Here is a 19,443-nt window from a genome sequence, read left to right as displayed (position 1 = left end):
AGGCAGCCAGCTCCTGGACACCTCACTTCTAATTATAGCAGGAATTTCATTAGTGCTGGAGGGAAACGCCAGGTTTCCAACCGCCGCTGTTAGTGGATGCAGGCCCCCTCCTTCTCCCCTGCTCTAGCTTGTGGCCAGTGGCCCACATGCCCAGGATGGCACAGAAGGGCAGCCACGGGGGCAGATCTCTGAGCCAGGATCAGGCTCCATCCTGAGTGGTCGGCATGGCGGGTTCGTGGGGATGGGACGGTGCCTGCCCCCAGGGCGTGGGATGGGGCCCACCACACACACAGCGCACAGCCTCCCAGCGGCGGGACTGTGGGGCGCTGCCTTGGGCATCTCCAAAGAGCAGGGCGGGAGGACGTGTGCTGCCAGAGCTGGGCAAACAGGGGGAAAGACGGCCAGGCGGGAGCCTGGGAGGTGTCAGTTCTGCAGAGTCCTGGGATGATGGAGGTGATGACACAGAGCTGAGAGGGAGGGAGAGTGGGGCTGCCGCCGTGAGAATAGAGGGGAGCTGGGCAGGAGAGAGGCGCCCGTGCTGAGAGAACCAGACAGAAAGACACAAAGACATGCAGGGGCAAAGAGAGAGAGACAGACAGACAGACACACACGCACACACACATGCACACAAGCTGGGATCTGGAGGCCGAGGAGAGAAGAAGGAAAGAAAACACCAGGGCCAGGTTGGCCAGGCTGCTCTGAGGACTCCCCAAGCAGACCCGCCCTCCTCCCCACGGGGGGCCGGCTGGGACCACACACTCTTAGGACTAGACTCAGGGGTTGCGCATCTAGAGCAGGAGGCATGGACCTCCAAGAACCATCTCCTTCCGTGACCGTGGGCAGCTGCTGGGATGTGGCCAGCTGGGGGCCGGGCGTGCTTCCCCTCCAGGGTCTCTCAGGAGCCCACCTTGTCCCCAACGCTGCCCCTCAGTCAGCTCCGCCGTGGTCACCAGGGAGGCAGGGCCCATCTGGTCAGCCCGAATGGGAGGCTGGAGCTGAGCCTCGTGTGTGGGGATGGTCTGAGGTGCCAGGTTCTTGACGGGAGGTGCACACAGGGGTGGGGGCGCTCCTACATGGGCGGGCACTCTCCTTTCCTTGCACACCCACGCATATTCACATACGTCACAGCCTAATCACACACACCTGTTCATGCGCACGTACCAGCACACGAGGGCACACACACACACCTGCACACCCTCCTTCCCTCCAGAGAACAGGCACCAAAGCAGTGGAGTTGCGCATGGACAACCCCCCCTTCTCAGTGGCCTCCTCCAGCCTTCCCAGAGGGGAGAGGCTTCTCTCTCTGCCAGTCCAGCCTCCTCGGTGTCCAACCCGGGGAGCCTCACGCTCTCACCCAAACTCAGGAGTGCTGCCTGAGGGCTATGTGCAGCCCTAACCCCAGCTTGCATATTTTCTAGCGACGAGGAGCTCACTATCTTCCCAGAAAGCAGCTTGAAAAAAAAACTCTCCAGACAGCTCAGACTCCTGGAAAGTTGAACTTGAGGACACCACAGAGACAGCGTGGTTGCCACTGAGGGGCCCGAGCTCTGCTGGCCGGAGTCTGCCTTTCATCAAAGGCTGTCCTTTCATCATGAGTTTGGAAAGTGACATAACTAGGCTGTCACCCTGGCTGTCACTCTAAATTATAACAGAACTAGAGAAACAGTGTTCTGTAGCCAGGACCACCTCCTTGACTGATGACAGCTAACAAAGATCCAAGAAAATCATTCATTCATTTACTCGCTCAACTGATAAAATATCGACCAGGCAATGACCACGTGCCGGGCACTAGGATGCGGCAGTGAACAGGCATCGTCGTTGAATATTCTTTCCTAGTCGGACACTTGACCTTCGCCCATTTTACAGGCGGCAAAGGTGAGTCTGGGGAAAGGCAGCGGCTTGCTTAGAGTCACGCAGGGAGCTGATGCTTAAGGGCACAGCCTCACACATGATGCTGCTGCAGGCACTGACCATCTGCTAGCCCCGGGAAGAAAGGGAGAAGGCTGCGCGTCCGCCATCCCCACCCCCAGCCGTTTCTAGGACACCGAGGTATTGATTACCACCCTCGCCTAGGAGTGGTTTTCTTTCCTTTTCTTTTTTTCCACCAAGGCTTTCTGTTCCTCCTTTTCCTTCTTTTAAAAGAATAAACTCCAAGCCGCTTCTATGATTAATTACCAGCTGCCTAATGCTCCTCCACCAGCAATTTCTGGAAAGGGAATGAATTACCTTGAAAAACATCCGAAAAGAGAACCCACCGTGAAGGAGAATTTCAAAGGTTACCTCGCAATTAGCAGCGGGTTCCCCCAGCCTTATGGAGTTGCCGGCGAGCCCTCAGGGGAGGGGCAGGCCACCAGCCTTCGGGGGCCACCCACCGGTTCCTGCGGGCAGCCACGCTTGGAGGGCTGGCCAAAGGCCGCCCGGTAGAAATGGAGGCTGTTTCCTGAGCACCTACGTTGAACCTGCCCTGTGGCTCCACCCCTGGTCTCTAAAGCCTCATGGGCGGCTTAATTCCGAGGTACCTCTCCTGGTTCAAATCCCCACTCCACTGCATACAGCTCTATGGGTTTCTTAACCACACTGAATCCCTGGAGAATGAGGCATTCAACATACCTCCTCATGGGATTACTGTGTAGAGAAATATGTATTTAAGGAGCCTAGTGCCTGGTACACAGCCGACTCTCACCAGGCTGCAACACTTAAAATATTCCTGGCTTCCAAGCAATCCTCGTAACAGCCCTCTCAGAAACGCCGGTATAATTATCCTCATTTTCAGATGAGAATGCTCACAAAAGGGAAAGGACTTGCCCAAGGTCATGCAGCTGATAGGAGGAAGTCAGCATTTCCTACAGCAGGAAGGGAGATCAAGGCCTGCTCCCTGGTTCCAGAGTCTGGCTGAAGCGTAGGGGATCCCCAGGGCTCGCCTGGCCCTGCCTGTGGGTACCTGGGAGCACCGGGGCCTCAGGAGAGATGCTGAGGGCAGCAGGGAGACGATCGGGCAGGGCCTCACGTCAGGACGAAGACGCGGGCTCCCCTGGCTGGGCCCCAGAGCCTTGGGACAAAAGGCCCTGGCCCAAGTCAGCATTTCCGTGACAGCCTCTCATCTCGGGGTTGGGAGCCACAGAGTAAAGAGGGATTACACGGGTTGCCCTCTGGCACAGGGCCAAGTGTCCTCAACCCTGAAATGCCGCTCTGGGATGAGGCACACCGGTGTCCGGGCCCGAGGCGGGCCCGGGAGGCTCAGCTCGGGACCTTCGGGCTCCAGCTGTCCCCGGGAGTTCCCTGAGGGGCCCAAGCCCCCTCCCTCATCAGGCTGGACGACCGCTTGGTCTCTACCCCGTCACTGGTGGGCCCTCAGGGAGGAGGGATGGTGGGAACTGAGGTATGCAAGAAGAAGGAAGGGGCCCTTCATTGCTAAGGAAAATGATAGGTCCGGAGCGCTTCCTGTGTGCCTTGTGCCAGGGCACCTGTGGGCGCCGGTGCTGTGATCCCAAGCCCTCTTTTACAGACAGGTAAACCAAGGCACGAAGAAACCGCACAAGGTCACGGTGGACGAGTGGCCGGGCCAGGATCTGCACGCAGGCACTCTGACCCCAGAGCCCAGAGACTTGTGAGCGCTCAGGTGTGCACCTCAGTGCGACTGTGGGAGCGAAGGGGGTGGGCCAGCCACAGCACCCAGCCCAGCGAACGGCCTCTCTGCCCACCCAGGCCTCTTCCCGTGTAGCTGCCATGTTGCTTACAGTGAATGAAGCCCATGTGCCACGGGCTTGAGTGGTACAGACAGGGCTGCTGTGCCAATGCTGGGGACGCCAAGCCTGCCCCTCTTTCTGTGTGCATCTCCCCACCCCTGCCCTGGCAACCACTGTAGAGACAGGCCAGGCCTAAGAGGCCCCTCGAGGCCCCTCTGGCGGCCGACGAGGTCTCAGTGGGGACGGAGTGGGTGTTGCACCCAATCCCGCCCGTGAGGGCTGTGCTACGGTCAAAGGCGCAGTGTGCCGGGGCCGGCACCTGTCCCCCACTCAGGACATACTGCCCCTTCCCCAAGCATCCAGGCCAAGCTGCCCCCCCCCAGCCCAGCCACACACCTACCTCAGTGACCCACGAATCACCAGCGTCCCACGTGCCGGTCAGCAGCTGGCGGCCCCTCTGCCTCACTCCAGCTCCATCCTGCTGCAATGGGAAGGGTGGTCAGGGGCCACTCACAGCAGGGCCCCCAGAAATGACCTGCTGCCACACCTCCCCACCCCAGCCCAGCCACACTGCCCACCTGCTGGAACGTTTACTGCCGGCCAAACCATTCGTCCCCACTTGACAGATGGGGAATCTGAAGGATGGAGAGGAAAGGGGGCACCATGCTGGGGAGCCCTAACACGAACAGGCCCCTGACACCCCACATCTGCCACTACTGGCTATGTGATCGTGGATAAGCTCCCGGCCTCTCCAGGTTTCAGTTCTGTCACCTGTGAAATGGGATCGCAATGATCTCTCCTAGGGTTTCTGGGAGGATCTAAGGACACATGGGGACAGAAGCACTCGACATTCGTTCATTCACTCAAGAGACATTGAGCAAACACCCTGAGCTGTGAACAGGATAGTGGTCCCTGACCGGTAGGAACTCTGACAATAGGCAAAGAACCAAACAATACATAATTACAAGTGATGTCTGCCAGAAAGAACGAGTACAAGGGCGACCGTACACAGCATAAACTCAAGTTTCAGGGGTGTCTCTTTGGGGAAGTAAAGTTGAAGGATAAGCCAGAGAGAGGCAGGCCAAGACGCATGGAACAGTGTTTCAGGCGCAGGGAAGAGTATATGTGAAGACTCCAAGATAGGGTAAAAAGACTAGCTCAGCAGAAGACTTGAGAATGGGTGGTGTGGTGGGTGCGGTAGGGGAAGGAGGGGTGGGGTGAGTGACAGCCAGGAGGCTGGCCTGATCACTGCGAGGGTGGATGGGAGCCATGAGAGAGTCTGAGCAGCTGAGGGACGTGAGCTTAGGTCCAGTCTGAACAGATGCCCATGGCTGCTAGGGAGAAGGGCTTAGAAGGGACAGGACGAGCCAGGGAAACCAGTGCGGGGGCTGCCCCAGGGGTCTGGGCCAGCGACAGTGGTGCTCAGAGGAGAGGGAGCAGAAGGCAGCAGTGGCAGGATCCGCTGGTGCACTGGGTATGTGGGGACCCCAGTCCCCCTGCCCCCCGTGGCAGTGGGCCCAGCTGCAGCATCTCCACAATGAGCCACCAGTACTCCCCTCTCCTCCCTACCCACCGGGCCCCACGGGAATCCAGGAGGACCAGACCCAGGGCCTGGCAGGGAGGCTTCTCTGGAGTCCCGGCTGCAGAGTTTGAGTCCCAGCTATGAAGGCACCTCGCTGGATGGTTCCGGGTGATCGCCACGCTCCCTGCACCTGCATGCCCTCCTCTAAGACACGGGAAACCATGAGACTTCCCTGGTGGTCCAGTGGCTAAGGCTGCGTGCTCTGGGTTCCATCCCTGGTCAGGGAACTAGATCCCACAGGCCGCAACTAAGACCCAGCACAGCCAAATAAATAAATAAATATTAAAAAAAAAAAAAAAAGATACGGGAAACCTGCCTACAGGGCTGAGCGCCTCTTAGGATGAGGCCCGTGGCTACGGCAGGAGTGGGCGTGCACAGGCCACATTAACTGTGGGCTCCCACACACGTGAGGGTCTGGCGGAGGCCTCAGACCCGCTGTGCAGCAGGCAGGGTCTCCCAGGGAGTGAAGTGGGTGCCTATGGCTTCAATAAAGGGCATCAAGGCCTGGCATTTGAGAGGTGGGCTCAATAATAAAAATGATCTGCTTCAAGTCCTGGCTTCATCCCCTTACCATGTGGCTTTGGACAATTTCTTAAACTTCTCTGTGCCTCTGTTTCCTTATCAGTGGGAGGCAATATAGAGAGAAGGAGGGGTCCTCCCTCTAAGAGTGGTACAGACAGTATAAGGTAAGGCATATGAGTGCCGGACAGGCAGGTAGCTTTCCGGCCATGTCAGCGGAGGCTAAATTACCTTGCAGGAGCTGGCGCTGGCCTCCATGGAGCGCTGGGGTCCTGAGCCCCAGGCTCCCAGAGCCCAGCCTGGTACCTCCACCCCACACGGGAAAGAGAATATCTCTGCGTCCTGACTCTTTGACTCTGGCAGTCCCCAAACTCTGCTATAGCCGTGGGGACACAAACGGCCCTTGACTCCAACTCTCCCATTTCACAGAGGAGGAAAGTGAGGCCTGGAGACAGCAGCACCTGCCCCCGTCCCGGGGTCACGCAGCAAGTCAGTGGCTGGGGGAGAACTGGAATCAGCCTCCTGCTTCCCCACTGCCCACAGCTCAGGCCTTTCCCAAAGGCAAGCTGGCCGCAGACCCACTGGCAAAGAGAAAATAATTATTTTGGCAGCTGAGACAGAAGCCGGAAAATCCTCGCTCATTCGGTGAGCGACATCCAGGCCCCAAGGAACAACGCCTGCCCATCCTGCCTCGCAGAGGCGCCTGGACTATGGCGCACATGCTCGTGCCTCTCTGCCCCCAGCCATCCCCAGTTCTTTGCTGTTGGGCTTGGGCAAAGGGGCAAACAGACCAGAGAGGGGAAGAGACTTGTCCAAGGTCACACAGCAAGGGCACCACACAGAGGGGGCACCAGGATATGAACTCCCCTGGTTGGGGACTGACCCTTTTCCCCATAAACCTGTATTGGACCCCAACCTGGGAAGGAGAAAGGACCAGGAGCTCACCTTGATTGGGTCCACATTAGGGGTTATGCCTGGGATATTCCTTTAGCCCTCGGTGAAATGCTATGAGGTAGAAACTAAAGAGCACGCCCAATTTACACACGAGGCCTAGAGAGCTTCTGTAGCTTCCTAAGGTCATGCAGGTAGTAAGGAGCGAATAAGTAATAAGAAGAGCCCGGACATGAGCGGGTGGTCTGCCCACTACCAGATGACCAGCCAGGGAGCCCACACCAGCTGGCACTGGACCCCTGGGCTCCCTTGACCCTGTGCTGGGCCTCACTCACACTGGCTGCTCAAACATGTTAGGGTGGAGGTGGGGGAGCTCAGGCCCAGGTGGGGCTGTGAACACAGAGGTGAAATCACCCAGCCCCAGCCCCCTGGGCGCCCTCAGGTGAGCCTCACAGCCTGGAAGGGTCTGGCCACCTGGTGAGACCAGGGACAGGTGTCCCGTGCCTGCTCCCAGCCTGAGCAGACCACAACCATAAAGTACACGGATCCACGCAGGTAAGTGTTCTCTGCTTAAAGGGCCCTCGGTGCCATGGGGCGGTGCACAGCCTGAGACTCAGGGCCCAGGGGGGTGGTAGGGCCCACCCAGGCTCCCAGAGGGATAGGTGCCCCACTGCCCAAAGGGCTCTCCTGGCATCCTCAGCTCAGCACTCTTACTCCGGGTTGGGTGAGGGGGACGCTCTGACCACAGGGCCGCTTCTGGCTGCGAGGGCAGGAAGGGGCAGAAGACGCGGTGTGCAGATCACACGTTGAAACGTGCTTTCACTCTCATCGCGTGTCTGGCGCTCTCGGGGGCAGGGCAAGGCGTGAACGAGTACCCATTTTGCAGAGCAGGACACTGAGCTCCGAGGGAGGGTAGGGTTGCCAGGGGTGTTGCAGCTGGAAAGTGGCAAGGCTGGGTCTGGCAGAGGTCACTCAGGGGTGGGGACCGTCCCAGGACTCAGATGGATTCTCCCAGCCACAGTCACCTTCCCATCCCCTCCTCCCCTAATGGATCCCCTGGGAGGAAGGACCCACTTGGGTGTGGGCTTGGGTCGAGGCACCAGGCCAAGCTGATTGGGGCTGGGGCAGGGCTGACTAGGGATTCCTGGAGGACAGAGGTGCCCGTGCCACCGGGTGTCCAGGATGTGGGGCATCATGAGGGCTCGGTGCCCGTGGCTAAGTGACCAGTTGTTCTCTAAGCCGCCAAGGGAGCCCACATTCTGGCCTGGAGCCCGGCCCTAGCCTCAGTGGTGAGGTCGAGGGCAAGGGTGGGTAGAGCTGGGTTTGAATCCCTGCTCTGCCCTTTAATGCTGGGTGACCTTGAGCAAGTCACTTGGCATCTCTGATCATCTCCTCTCTAAACAGGGACTAGCTGCCCCTCCAGATACTCACCCACCAGGAGAGGCTTCAGGCTGACCTTGTAGAGCCTGATGTTAGCCAGAGCACTGACCTATCCCCAGGCCTCTGGGAGAGGGGACTGGACTGCCCCGCTGTGGTCGCAGACAGGGGACCCCACGAGTGGCACTGCTGAGCTGAAGTTCAGGGCTCTTGTCATCTGCTGCTAATCACACACACGTGCCCCTCATGCCCTGGTGGCTGAGGGGTTAACGAGACACGGGTATGTAGACGCAGGCGCCACGCGAGAACAGGTCAGCGAATGGTGACTGTTAAAGTCTGGGAGAGGTTAACTGTCAAGGTCATAAGTGGTCAAGTGGGGACCAGAACACGGTCATGTGGGCACCCACCCAAACCGGACCCAACCTGCTGCCCCACTGGCTGAACTGACTGACCTGAACTGGCTCTCACGGGGGGCTGGCCCGCCTCACCTGAGCGGGACCAGGCAGCTCTGCCTACCCCCACTTCACAGATGGGCCGAACAGCTGCTGGTTCAGGGGCCCTGCACAGGCAGGGTGGCCTCAGACCCAGCTCCCAGGCTCACCCGGGAGGCACGGGCTCCTTCACCTCCAAGACCCACCCAGGGAAGCATCCCCTTACATGACCCTGGGAACAGGCCCGTCGTCCTACCCGGGCAGCCAGTGCTGGCTCCAGGAGCAAGGCAAATATTTACCCCAGTGGTTATCCAAACCAGGCAGGCTGTCCCGCCTCCCGCATTCCTGGAATACATGTTCTCTGACCTCACCAAGCTGGGGGAATCCAGACATGGGGAAGAGACAGAGATAACCAGTCACCCAGTTTTAATTGGGCCTATGTGGAAACCAAGGCCTGATGGCCAGGAGGAAAAAGGCAGCTCTGAATTGTCTCTCTAACTACTCACCCACTAGGGGAGGCCCCAGGCTGACCCTGTAGAGCAGGACACTGGCCAGAACACCGACATACCCACAGGCCACTGGGGCAGGGAGCTGGACCACCCCGTGTGGTGTGGTGGGCAGGGGCTACACCAATGCCACCTCTTGGCCTGCAGTTCAGGGCCGTCACCAGGCCTCAGATACTCATCCCTGCTGCCAATGACACGCACACAAACACACCCATTGTGCTCAAGATGTGACAAACCGGCAGATTGCCCCACCTGCCAGGGCCCTTCCTCAACAGCCCCAGAAGCTCTCACTGCCTCACTCCATCTTCAGCACAATTCTGTCACCAGGGAACTGCAAGACCTATTTTATAGATGAAGAAACTTTGCAGCAGATACCAGTGGTCATGCAGCTAGAAGTGGTAGAACGTGCACTGTCTTATTACCCCAAACCACGCCCTCAACAGCTCTGTGGTCCCAGCTCTGCCCATCGGAACCCTGTCCATCCTCCGATGCCCAAAGGACCGCCTACACCATGCTGCCTTCCCTGACAGTTCCCCCAAGTGAGCTTTCCCTGCCCAGAACTTCCAGACATTTGGACGGTGTTTCTTTCTTTCTCCTTGCGTATAATTAAAACTGGGTGCCTGGTTATCCAGCTGTGAGACCCTCGTACTCACTCCAGGGACAGCGGGGTTGAGCAGAGGCTTGGGCAGCCCTGAGTGCTCAGGGGAGGCCTGAAATCCTGAGTCTTTTCCCCAAAGGACAGCAGCTGCAGTTGGCCTCAAGGAAAAGATAAGTAAAGAGACCTATGAAGCTGGTGGCTTGGGATCTGGGGAAACTCCTGGCCAGGGCTGCCTGAGAATCACAAACTACCCTTGCTTCAATAATCCTGTATGTCTTCACTTCTGCTGAGAATATTCTGAGCTGTTCTGACAGCCTGCCCGCACCCAGGCCCGGGAAGCCCAGCGAATATCGTCTGGCCCTGCCCTGCAGGTCCTTGCTGCATGCCCCTCTTTGCGTGCCCCTCGGCTTCCCGCCTCCCCCTCTCCTGCGTGGAGACTTCGCAAGTGACTGGGGCAGGGCAGGCTGGCAGGTTCTGCTGAATGAAGTGTGTGCCTGACAAGTCTGCTGCTGGGCCCTCAGGGATGCCTCCAGGTGGGAAAAGCTCTGGTGGTCAGGAGACGCCCAGCACAAACCTGGGGCCACACCTGGTACCGCGGGGACGGAAGCAGAGGGTGTTGGGAAAGGTAGGGGCTTCCAAAACCTCCCTGCCCACCTAACATCTCTGAGACTTGGTTTCCTCGTTTGGAAAATGGGGGCTATAAACGGACCTCTAGGGGTTGTTCCTTCATGGTTTTTTTTTTTTCTTTAACATCTTTATTGTTATTGGAGTATAATTGCTTTACAATGGTGTGTTAGTTTCTGCTGTATAACAAAGTGAATCAGCTATACATATACACATATCCCCATATCCCCTCCCTCTTGCGTCTCCCTCCCACCCTCCCTATCCCACCCCTCTAGGTGGTCACAAAGCACGGAGCTGATCTCCCTGTGCTATGCGGCTGCTTCCCACTAGCTATCTATTTTACATGAGGTAGTATCCATGCCACTCTCTCACTTCGTCCCAGCTTACCCTTCCCCCTCCCCATGTCCTCAACTCCATTCTCTACATCTGTGCCTTTATTCCTGTCCTGCCCCCAGGTTCTTCATGATCATTTTTATTTCTTTTAGATTCCATATATATGTGTTAGCATACGGTATTTGCTTTTCTCTGTCTGAGTTACTTCACTCTGTATGACAGACTCTAGGTCCATCCACCTCACTACAAATAACTCAATTTCGTTCCTTTTTATGCGTGAGTAATATTCCATTGCATACATGTGCCACATCTTCTTTATCCATTCATCTGTCAGTGGACACTCAGGTTGCTTCCCCTTCATGTTTGTTTATGCCATCCATCCATCCATTCATTTCCTTCTCCCGACAGCTAATGACACTGCCTACTTTGCGCCAGAGAAGGAAGAGAAGGAGAGGGAAAAGAGTAGGAGAGGATGGGTGGGGAGAGGAGGGCACGGTCGAAGGCCAACGTCGCCGGCCTGGATGCTTCCCAAGGGTGTCTGCACACTGTCTAATGCGAGGTGGGCAAGACACAGAGTAATTCTAGGACAGAGTGCTGGAGGGCAGCAAAACGGGGTGTCGAGGGCATCATGCTCTTGAGAAGAGCCTCTCAGGCAGGAGGGCACCCCTCCTGGGCAAAGGCCCAGAGGCCTGTCAGGAGAAAAGCCTCAGACTGAAGAGAAAATGATAGATGAAATCAGGAGCAGGGGACAGCTGCGTTCAAGGGCACATGCAGACACATCCCCGGGGGCCCCGCCAAAGCTTCACCCAGAGCCCAATTCCAATTTGCTGTGTTATCAAGGCCAGGCTGGAGAGGCCTATCAGAAGGGAAAGCCCTCGCCCTCTCCACGAGCACCATCCAGGCCCCGAGGAACGACGTTCACCCAACCTGCCGCTCAAAGGTGCCCTGGCTCATGGCGCATGTGTGTGCCGAGACACCCAGCCTCTTGATGTCAGGCTTGCGCAGTGGGGCAAACTGAGACCAGATAGAAGTTGGCTGTGACTCGTGGCTCACTCCTGCTGGAGGAAGAGGGAGGGGGCTCCCTTCTTCCCAAGCCGTCAAATGAACAATTCCTCCTCTACTCAAGGGGGGAGGTACAGCGTGGACTAAGGGCACATAATGTGGCTCTAGATTCTGACACACAGAAGGTGTGTGTGGAGTGGCTCTGCTGTCCACTGAGCTGTGATGCTGGGCAAGAAACTTAGCCTCTCTGGGCCTCAGATTCCTCATCTGTAAAATGGGGATAATGAGTCCCTCCTCTCACAGAGTTGTAAGGACTTAACGAGATTATGCCCGCACTGCACTTGCACAGGAAGTGCTTGGTAAGTAGGGAGCGCCATTGTTCTCACTGGCTCAGCTTTGCTGCCAAGTGAAGCTTGGGGTCTTGCTGGGCAGGGAGGCACTGGATCTCTTACCAAAAAGATGGAGAAAGATCCCGAGAAGATGAGTCCTGGCTTCAGGCCCCTTTTGAGGCTGGTTCAAGAGCCAGCCCGGTGGGTCTGTTCCCCAGAGACAGGCTTCCTGAGGGTCACCTGCTCCCAGGAGGGGGGCCCCCAATCCCTCCCCACAGAACGGCCAAAGGTGTTGAGCACCCTCCAGGTACAAGCTCTGTGCCACCATGTCATCAGGCCCCATGGGTGGGCATAAGCCTCACCCTCCCCAGGGGCCAGGGTCTTGCCCACCTGGGTGCTTGCCACTCCCAATGCCGATGATTTAAACTGAATTTTCTGCCAGTGGCCCCTCTTACAGGCTTTGTCTCCTGCCCCGCCCACTCTGCTTAGGGTGGCAGGGCCCTGTGCTGCCCACCTCAACCTCACCCCTGTGATACCCTCGATCTCAAATGCCCTGCAGCGTTCACTGGGCCTGCAGAGGCGCTTAGAAGAGTCCGTGGAGGTCCTCAGTCTAAGCCTGCTACCTTGCAGAGGAGGGGACATAAGTTCAGAGAGGGACAGGACGAGAAGCCAGGCCAGCTCTGGTTGGAGGTTAGACTGAGGAGCTGAGGACTCACGCACAAACCCCTGTCCCTCCAGGGCTCAGTTTCCTGGTCGGGGCTAACACTGGCTGGAAGATTGGCTGAGCTGACATGACACCCATGGTTGGTGCAGGCCTGGGCAGCCCCGTCAGCTGTCCGCTCCACAGGGCAGCCTGGACTCCAGGTCCAGGGCAGGCGGGAAGGTCGAGGGGCTGAAGGGCACGGGCACTCCCGACAGCACATGCAAAATGCTAGTACCAAGTGTTCCTGACCATCCCTGTCCTGGGCCAGGGGCCAGCCCCCGGCGGTCACACTCCCCAAACAGGCATCCCTCTGGGATTCTGGTCACACGTGGGCCAGGCCAATCTGAAGTGATGGCCAAGGCCCAGATTTACAGATGCCAGACAAAGGAGAGCGCTGTTCTCGCTTGCAGGAGGTAGCGGGTCAGAGCACGGGCACTAACGTCACCCAGGCCTGGATGAAGTCCTAGTTCTGTTGCTTGCAAGCCACGTGGCCTCAGCCAAGTCCCTGCCTCTCTCCCTGCCTCAGTTTACTCACGGTGCAATGGGGAGGGAGAAGGCTGCACTGGGGTAGGGGCGCCCAGCCCCTGGCCCTCGGAGGAGCCAGGCCACGGGAGCTCATGGTATTTGTAGGGACGCCAGCCCTCCCTGCAAGGGCAGCCCAGTCATGGTCTGCAGGGTCGCTGCTGGGAAGGCTGGGGAAGAAAAGGATTGCAGGGTGTGTTAATCATCAGACTGCACCTGCAGCCTGTCCCGAGACGCTCCACTGTGCAGCCGCCCAGGGAAGCTTTACTGGTCCCACCGGATCTTGCTAACACCGAGGGGGGCTCCAAGCCTGTTTTGGGCACATACCCTCCCTGACCCGGGCAAGTGCCTCCCGATCCCTTGAAGCCTCCATCTGCCATCTGTAAAGTGGTATTAGTGCCTACCTAACGTCCTGGGCTGCTGGGAGGACTCTAGGAGATGGAGGATGGGGCCAGGTCTGGCGATGGGCTCCGAGGAGGTTCCCTGTTCTGTTCACTGCCTACCAGGGCTGCTCCTGCCTTCCTGGGCAGCCCCAGGGCCCAGCCCTGTCTGAGCCATCACACACCCAGAGAGCATCCCAGGATCCCTGCCAGGAGGCACTGAGGACTCCCAGGTGCTTCCCAGCTGAGGCCGTCAGGACCAGCCTACGATGTCCCTCCTTCTCCCGTGAGGCTGAGGTCTCTGTGTGTTCTTCAAGAAAGGGGCTCCCTCAGCCCAGCAACTTGGTGGGATTCCTGGGGGAGCCACCCCCCACCTGCCCATCAATCCTTGGGACTGACAGAAGCTGCCCTCTGGGACTGAACCCCTGGACAGGCCAAGGCCAGCCCCACAATGGTGTCTCCTTCCTGTCGTCCACAGCACCCAGCACAGGGCCTGCCCCCCAGAATGTCTGAGCAGTGATGAATGGATGAATGAATGAGCAGTCATGGGAGGGGTGGTGTGAAAACAGATTTAGATCAGAGAACACAGCAGCTGACACGTGCACAGTGCTCACCACATCCATCCTAGGCCCGGCTCTAAGAGGCACCGGCTACGCTGGTTAACCCATTAGTCCCCATGGCGATTCTATAAAGCGGTAAGGTCGTCCCCATTTCACAGACGAGGAAACTGAGGCTCAGAGACATGAAGTCACGTCACTTGCCCATGGTGTTAGAAAGTGGCAGAGCTAGATCCAGTGCAGGCCCCGGGCTCCAGAATCCACACAATGGTCCACGGTGCTGCCTGGGGCGGGGGCCCTGGGGAGGGTGGGGAGAGCAGCCCGTCCAGGCCGGAGGTTCCCGCCCAGGCTCCAGGCCCTGCCCCAGGGATTTAAGTGGTCTGGGGTGCGCTATCTTTCAAAGCTGCCCTGGATCTCATGTACAGCGGGAGCTGAGAAACCCTGGGCAGCCCCACCCTCACTCTTCCATCGGAGAAATGGTGGCTCAGGCGGGGAGGGGACATGTCCAAGGTCACCCTGCATGTTGGGGGGAGCCTGGGACCTGGAGTCCAGCTCCTCTGACTTCTCCATCGTGGGCTTGGAGCTCTTGGAAATAGCACTGTGGTCCCAGCAGAGCAGCCCACAGGCGCAGACGCCGGTGGGAGAGATGAGGCAGACAGACGCAGGGAAGGCAGAACGGCAGGCAGCCAGATGACACACAGGCCCAGCAATGCCTGACTCACGGCCACCCATCCCGTGACTCCACCCACCGCCAGTGTCCCCACCCTGGCTCACGCTCCACAGCCCGCTGCAACCTCCAGAGTCCCCTCCCATTTAGGACCAGAAAGCCACAGAGGGAGGAAGGAGCGGCGGGGCCCCACCCAGAGCTGGGTGGGAAACCCAGACAACCCGAGCTGGGGGGACTCCGGGACACGCAGAGGAAAAGGCGTAAGCGCTGCCTCTGCTCCTCTCTGCGGGGCCCACACCCCCAGCCTGTGCTGCCCAGCGCCCTGCAGACCACGAGCCCAGGAGGAACGCTGGCGTTGACACCCACCAGGGCCAACTCTCTTAGCCATGTGACGCCCTCTGCGTCGGGGCCCCACACCTGGAAGAGCATGTTACGTTCTTTTGCTCTCAGGTTCCTCTCCCCAAGGACGCGTTACTCCTCTGGCCAAGAACTTCAATGGCTCCCCAGTGTCTACGAGGTCAGCTCCAAATCTTCATCCTCGTACTCGAGGCCCCAGCCTGACTCTGACCCGTAACGTCTGGGCTCCCACCCCGGCACCCTGCCCACATTAATCCTGCTGCCAGGAATGTCCCCGTCCCTGTGGCCTGACTCACTGGGAAGGAAATTCACACACACCCCCCCCCCCGAGGAGCCACAGGGGTCAGACACCGTGTTCCCAGAACCTCAAGGACTCCTCACAGTTCCCTATGCCACTGGCTCTGAAAGGCCCATTTGACAGACGTGGAGGCTGAGGCTCAGAGCGGCAACGTGTCCAAGACCACTGGAGGCTGAGTTGTCACCACACAGCGCAGGGACTTGGGTTGCTTGGACCTACGGTCTTCCCTGTTGCTAACAAGCTTCTAGCTGGTCCACAAGGTCAGGGTGACCCCGAGTCTGTTAGCTCACCCAATGCCATGGCGACTTGGGTCTGCTCACCTTGGCATCCTGACCCTCCCTTCATCCCCCTTTGGGAACAAGCTGCAACCCCTGATACTGGGCTGGGCTTAGGCTGGGGGTACCTGGTCGGGGGAGGGGGGTCAGAGAAGCTGTGCAGCACAGTGGCCAAGAGCACGGGCTCTGCAGTCAGCTGCCCGGTTCAGTCCCAGCGTAACCACCCTGGGCAGGTCGATTCACCAGGCTGTGCCTCAGTTTCTTCCTCTGGAAATGGGGACAACAGGAGTAGTGACCTCAGAGATGCTGTCACAGTGAACGTGAATCCCTGTAGATAAAGGATTGGAGCAGCACCTCCACAGAGTGCTACAGAAGCGTTTGCAGCTCCTAGTATCGTTGCCCTGTTCCTCCCTGCACTTTACACTCAACATCACAACCAAAGGAAAACTGAAGTCCTCAGAGCACCTACCAGGGGGAGGAGGAGGGCTGGAGAGTGGCAGGAGAATCTGCCCCTCGGCACTGCAACCTCCCTGGCTTTCGGCCCACAGGCTGCCACCCTGGCCCATCTGCCTGAGCAGGGCAGAGCAGAGAGAGCTGGCATGTTCCACCTCTCAGATCCTGGGAGGAGGGAGGAGGGAGGAGGGAGGAGGGAGGAGGGAGGAAGGAGGGCTCCTGCCCAGGCACAGATGCCCAGCTTGCCCCCGTGTCGTCAGTGGGATGACCCAGAGAGGGGTGATGCCAGCATCACTACCCCCATAGCCCATGGCAACACTGGCAGCCACTCACGTCTCACTCCCTGCTTGGGGGCCATCACAGACACTGTTCTCCACTGGGCTGGATATAGAGATATCTGAGATGCATTGGGGGTGGGGGGGGTATCTGGGGCAGTTAACCCCAAACCTGGTTGTCCTTATAGGGTATAGATTCATCCTACCTCTAAACCCTTTATCCCATGGGATGCTCCTAGCTGGGCAAAGCTTCTTCCTCTCCCCTTTCTACAGATGGGGCCCAGAGTGGGTGAGTGACTAGCCGACGTGCACCAGCAAGCTGGTGGTGGAACCCAGACAAAAACCCTGCTCTCCAGGCTCCCAAGCCTGGCCCCACTATGAGGTTTCCCTTCCAGGCCCCTAAAGGTGACGGATCATCTAGGAGAAGATAAGTCACCAGCATGTGCGGGTGAGGGACGGGCAGGGACCCAGAGCTTCCACCAACGGGATGCCCTGGGAGGGGGTTAGAACAGGTCAGAGGCAGGGCAGCCGCGAGCCTGAGGTCCAGCTTCCTTTCTCAAGAGGGCATGATTCCTGGCAGCAGCTCCCACGGGAAACAGTAGAAGCACCACCCGCGGGAAACACGGGGTGGGACAAAGGGGGTGCCGGGCAGGGTTTCCTGTTGGGTGGGTGACCTGTGTGCCTGTGGCCCTGGGACCAGGCCAGGGCTGGGTTTCGCCTCATCCCTGGCTCAGGCCCAGGCCACCCTGAGTCCCATCCTGCGGGCCTGCCCTGGCTTCCTGTCTCACTGGCCCCGCCCAGACCAGGACAGAGCAGGGCCCTGTGGAGGCTTCCTCAGAAGCACCAAACTTTCCTGGGGCAGGAGTGCGCAGCTGCCCTGGCCTCTTCAGTGGCCTTTGGCCTCTGACCTCTAGACCTCCAGCTATTTGCTTCCTAGCAAGAGGCCTTGACAAAAAAGCACTACTGGGTTTTCTTCCCAGAACATCAGGCACAGCTGAGTAGAGGCTGTAGGGATCAGCCCTTCCCTGGGGATCAGATCACCGTCTTCCCCCACTTCGGGCAGAGTCACTTTCAAGGAGCCATGCTGAAGCGACCAGGACAAAGGGAGAAGCTGAGCAAGGATGGATCTCAGGCCTCAAAGGCAGAACTTCCCAGGGGTCAAAGACGAGGGACAGTGTGGTACCTCTGCAGAACTGTGGCATCCCAGCCGGGCAGGGTAGTCCCCACACCAGGGACGATGTGATGTCAAACCATGGGAGCAGCACCCAGAGTGAGACACCTTCAACCCCCACCCCAGTTTTAGATGCCTGGATCCTTAAAAGTGTCAGGTTCTGCGTGGGATGGGAGCTTGGTCCAGGGGCTGTGGGAACACCCATGGTCTCCAGGTGAACCCAACCCATTCCGTGTGCCTCACGAGCTGGGGACTCACCTGTCCACAGGTGAGGAGGTGGTGGGAAAGGAGAAGTTAGTGGCCTGGCCCAGTGAGGGGGAAGAGGTTTGAAGAAAGGCCCTCAGCCCAGGGCACAGGCTATGGGAGAAGCGTCTCAGGTCTCTCTCAAGGTTGCTCGGCAAACAGGCGACTCAGAAAGCAAACAGGCCAGAAAGTGCGGAGGGCCCACCGTGGACAAAGGCCTCTTGTAGCTCAGTGCTGGGGAGGAGCGCGAACAGGAGGTGGTCTGGGCTGACTGGGGCTGGGCCTTGCCTGAGATCACCCTGGGGACAGGAATGGAGCTGGGATCCAGGTCTCCTGCTTGCTCCGTGGGCAGCCCAAGGGCCTCCCCAGGGGCTGTGCTGGGAAGGTGGGACCCCGCTCACTCGGGCAGGGGCTGACTGGCTTCACCTCGGCTGCCCAACGCAGGACACTGATGACATGTCCACACTAGTCCAATCAAACAGGCCCTGATGGGGCTGTCTGCGGGCCCAGCCGGATGCTCTTCCTGGAAGCAGTGAAGCTTGGGAGGGACCAGGTTAAGGAGGCTAAAGCCTCAGGTCTGTGGGCCTGAGGTGGGCAGCGTAGAAGACAAGCCAGACTACAGCCTGGTGGGCGGCCAGGGCACCAGTTACCAGGGAGAGTCACTGAGACAGCCATGGGGCAGTAGTGAGCCTCCTGACCCCGGGGGCATACAAGCTGAGGCTGGAGATACACAGGCTTTAGAACCACCCCTGGCCAGAACCCACATTCAGTCATGGGTGGCAGGATGGCTGGCCTGTGCCACCAGCTCAACCAGTGGCCACCCCACCTCCGTTCCTTTTCTGGATTGGAGTTTTCCAGCTGTATCAGAATGGCCTTGAGCTCATTAGCTCATGGGACCCTTACAGGTTGAACACCCCCAAATCCTATCACAACAGAGACAAGGTCCAACAATGCTCTGTGTGGCCCTGATGGCAGCTCTCTGTGCCCCTCATCCCGGGCACCTAGTAGAATTGGCCTCAGTCCATCCGGGGAAAGTATGCCTAAGCTTCCCCAGAACCTAGGGCAGCCTGTGGAGTCAGCCACACCCTGGTCCCCACCCAATGGCTGCCTCTGCCCGGGCCTCCGCCCACCCTGAGATGTCGCTGATGCCAGCTTGGCAGTGAGCATCTCCACGGCCAGGGATGTGCTTTGTATTGAGCACAGACCTGGCACAGACTTGGTTGCCAGGAAATGTCTGTCAAAGGAAGGAGGGACAGAAGCAGCAGGGAGGAAGGGGGACAAACAGACACTTGAGCCCAGGCGGGCTCTCAAGAGCACTGCCCCCAAGGCCACCATAGCCCTCCTCCTCCTCCAGGACCTGGGGACTGTGCCCTCTATAGGTAAGACACAGCGCTTAGGTCAGGTAAACATGGAGGAAGGCCGAGGGAGGCCCTACTCAGGGCATTCCCTTGGGCTCTGCTGCCTGGGTGGGCTCGGAGAAGGCCCTCAGATGTCCGGGCTCAGGGTCTCTGCACTCTGCCCACATCTGTTCTGGAAGCCTGGCTCTGACTCCAGCCTCTCTGGAGGACAGGGACCCTTGCCCCAGCTGCTTGGTCCACGAGGGACTCAGTGATGTCTCTCAGCTCCCCTGAGGTCCCCTGCCCAACGCTGAGGTTTCATCCTCT

The 19,443-nt window shown here is 58.7% G+C and overlaps 1 protein-coding gene across 5 annotated transcripts in view; it reads right to left on the bottom strand.

Annotated features, from left to right (window-relative positions):
* The window catches only part of ZMIZ1 (zinc finger MIZ-type containing 1), a 239,751-nt gene that overhangs the window by 148,996 nt on the left and 71,312 nt on the right, over positions 1 to 19,443 (bottom strand). For all 5 annotated transcript variants that reach the window (XM_060126963.1, XM_060126958.1, XM_060126962.1 and 2 more), the window contains exon 4: positions 4,087 to 4,167. The gene's annotated coding sequence lies outside the window, so the exon portion shown is untranslated. The remainder of the gene's footprint in view (positions 1 to 4,086; positions 4,168 to 19,443) is intronic.

The sequence above is a fragment of the Lagenorhynchus albirostris genome, chromosome 16 (genome assembly GCF_949774975.1).
Source record: "Lagenorhynchus albirostris chromosome 16, mLagAlb1.1, whole genome shotgun sequence".
NCBI classification, from domain to species: Eukaryota; Metazoa; Chordata; class Mammalia; order Artiodactyla; family Delphinidae; genus Lagenorhynchus; species Lagenorhynchus albirostris.
Note: the sequence above shows the minus strand (reverse complement) of the source record. Positions and strands in the feature narration are given on the sequence as shown.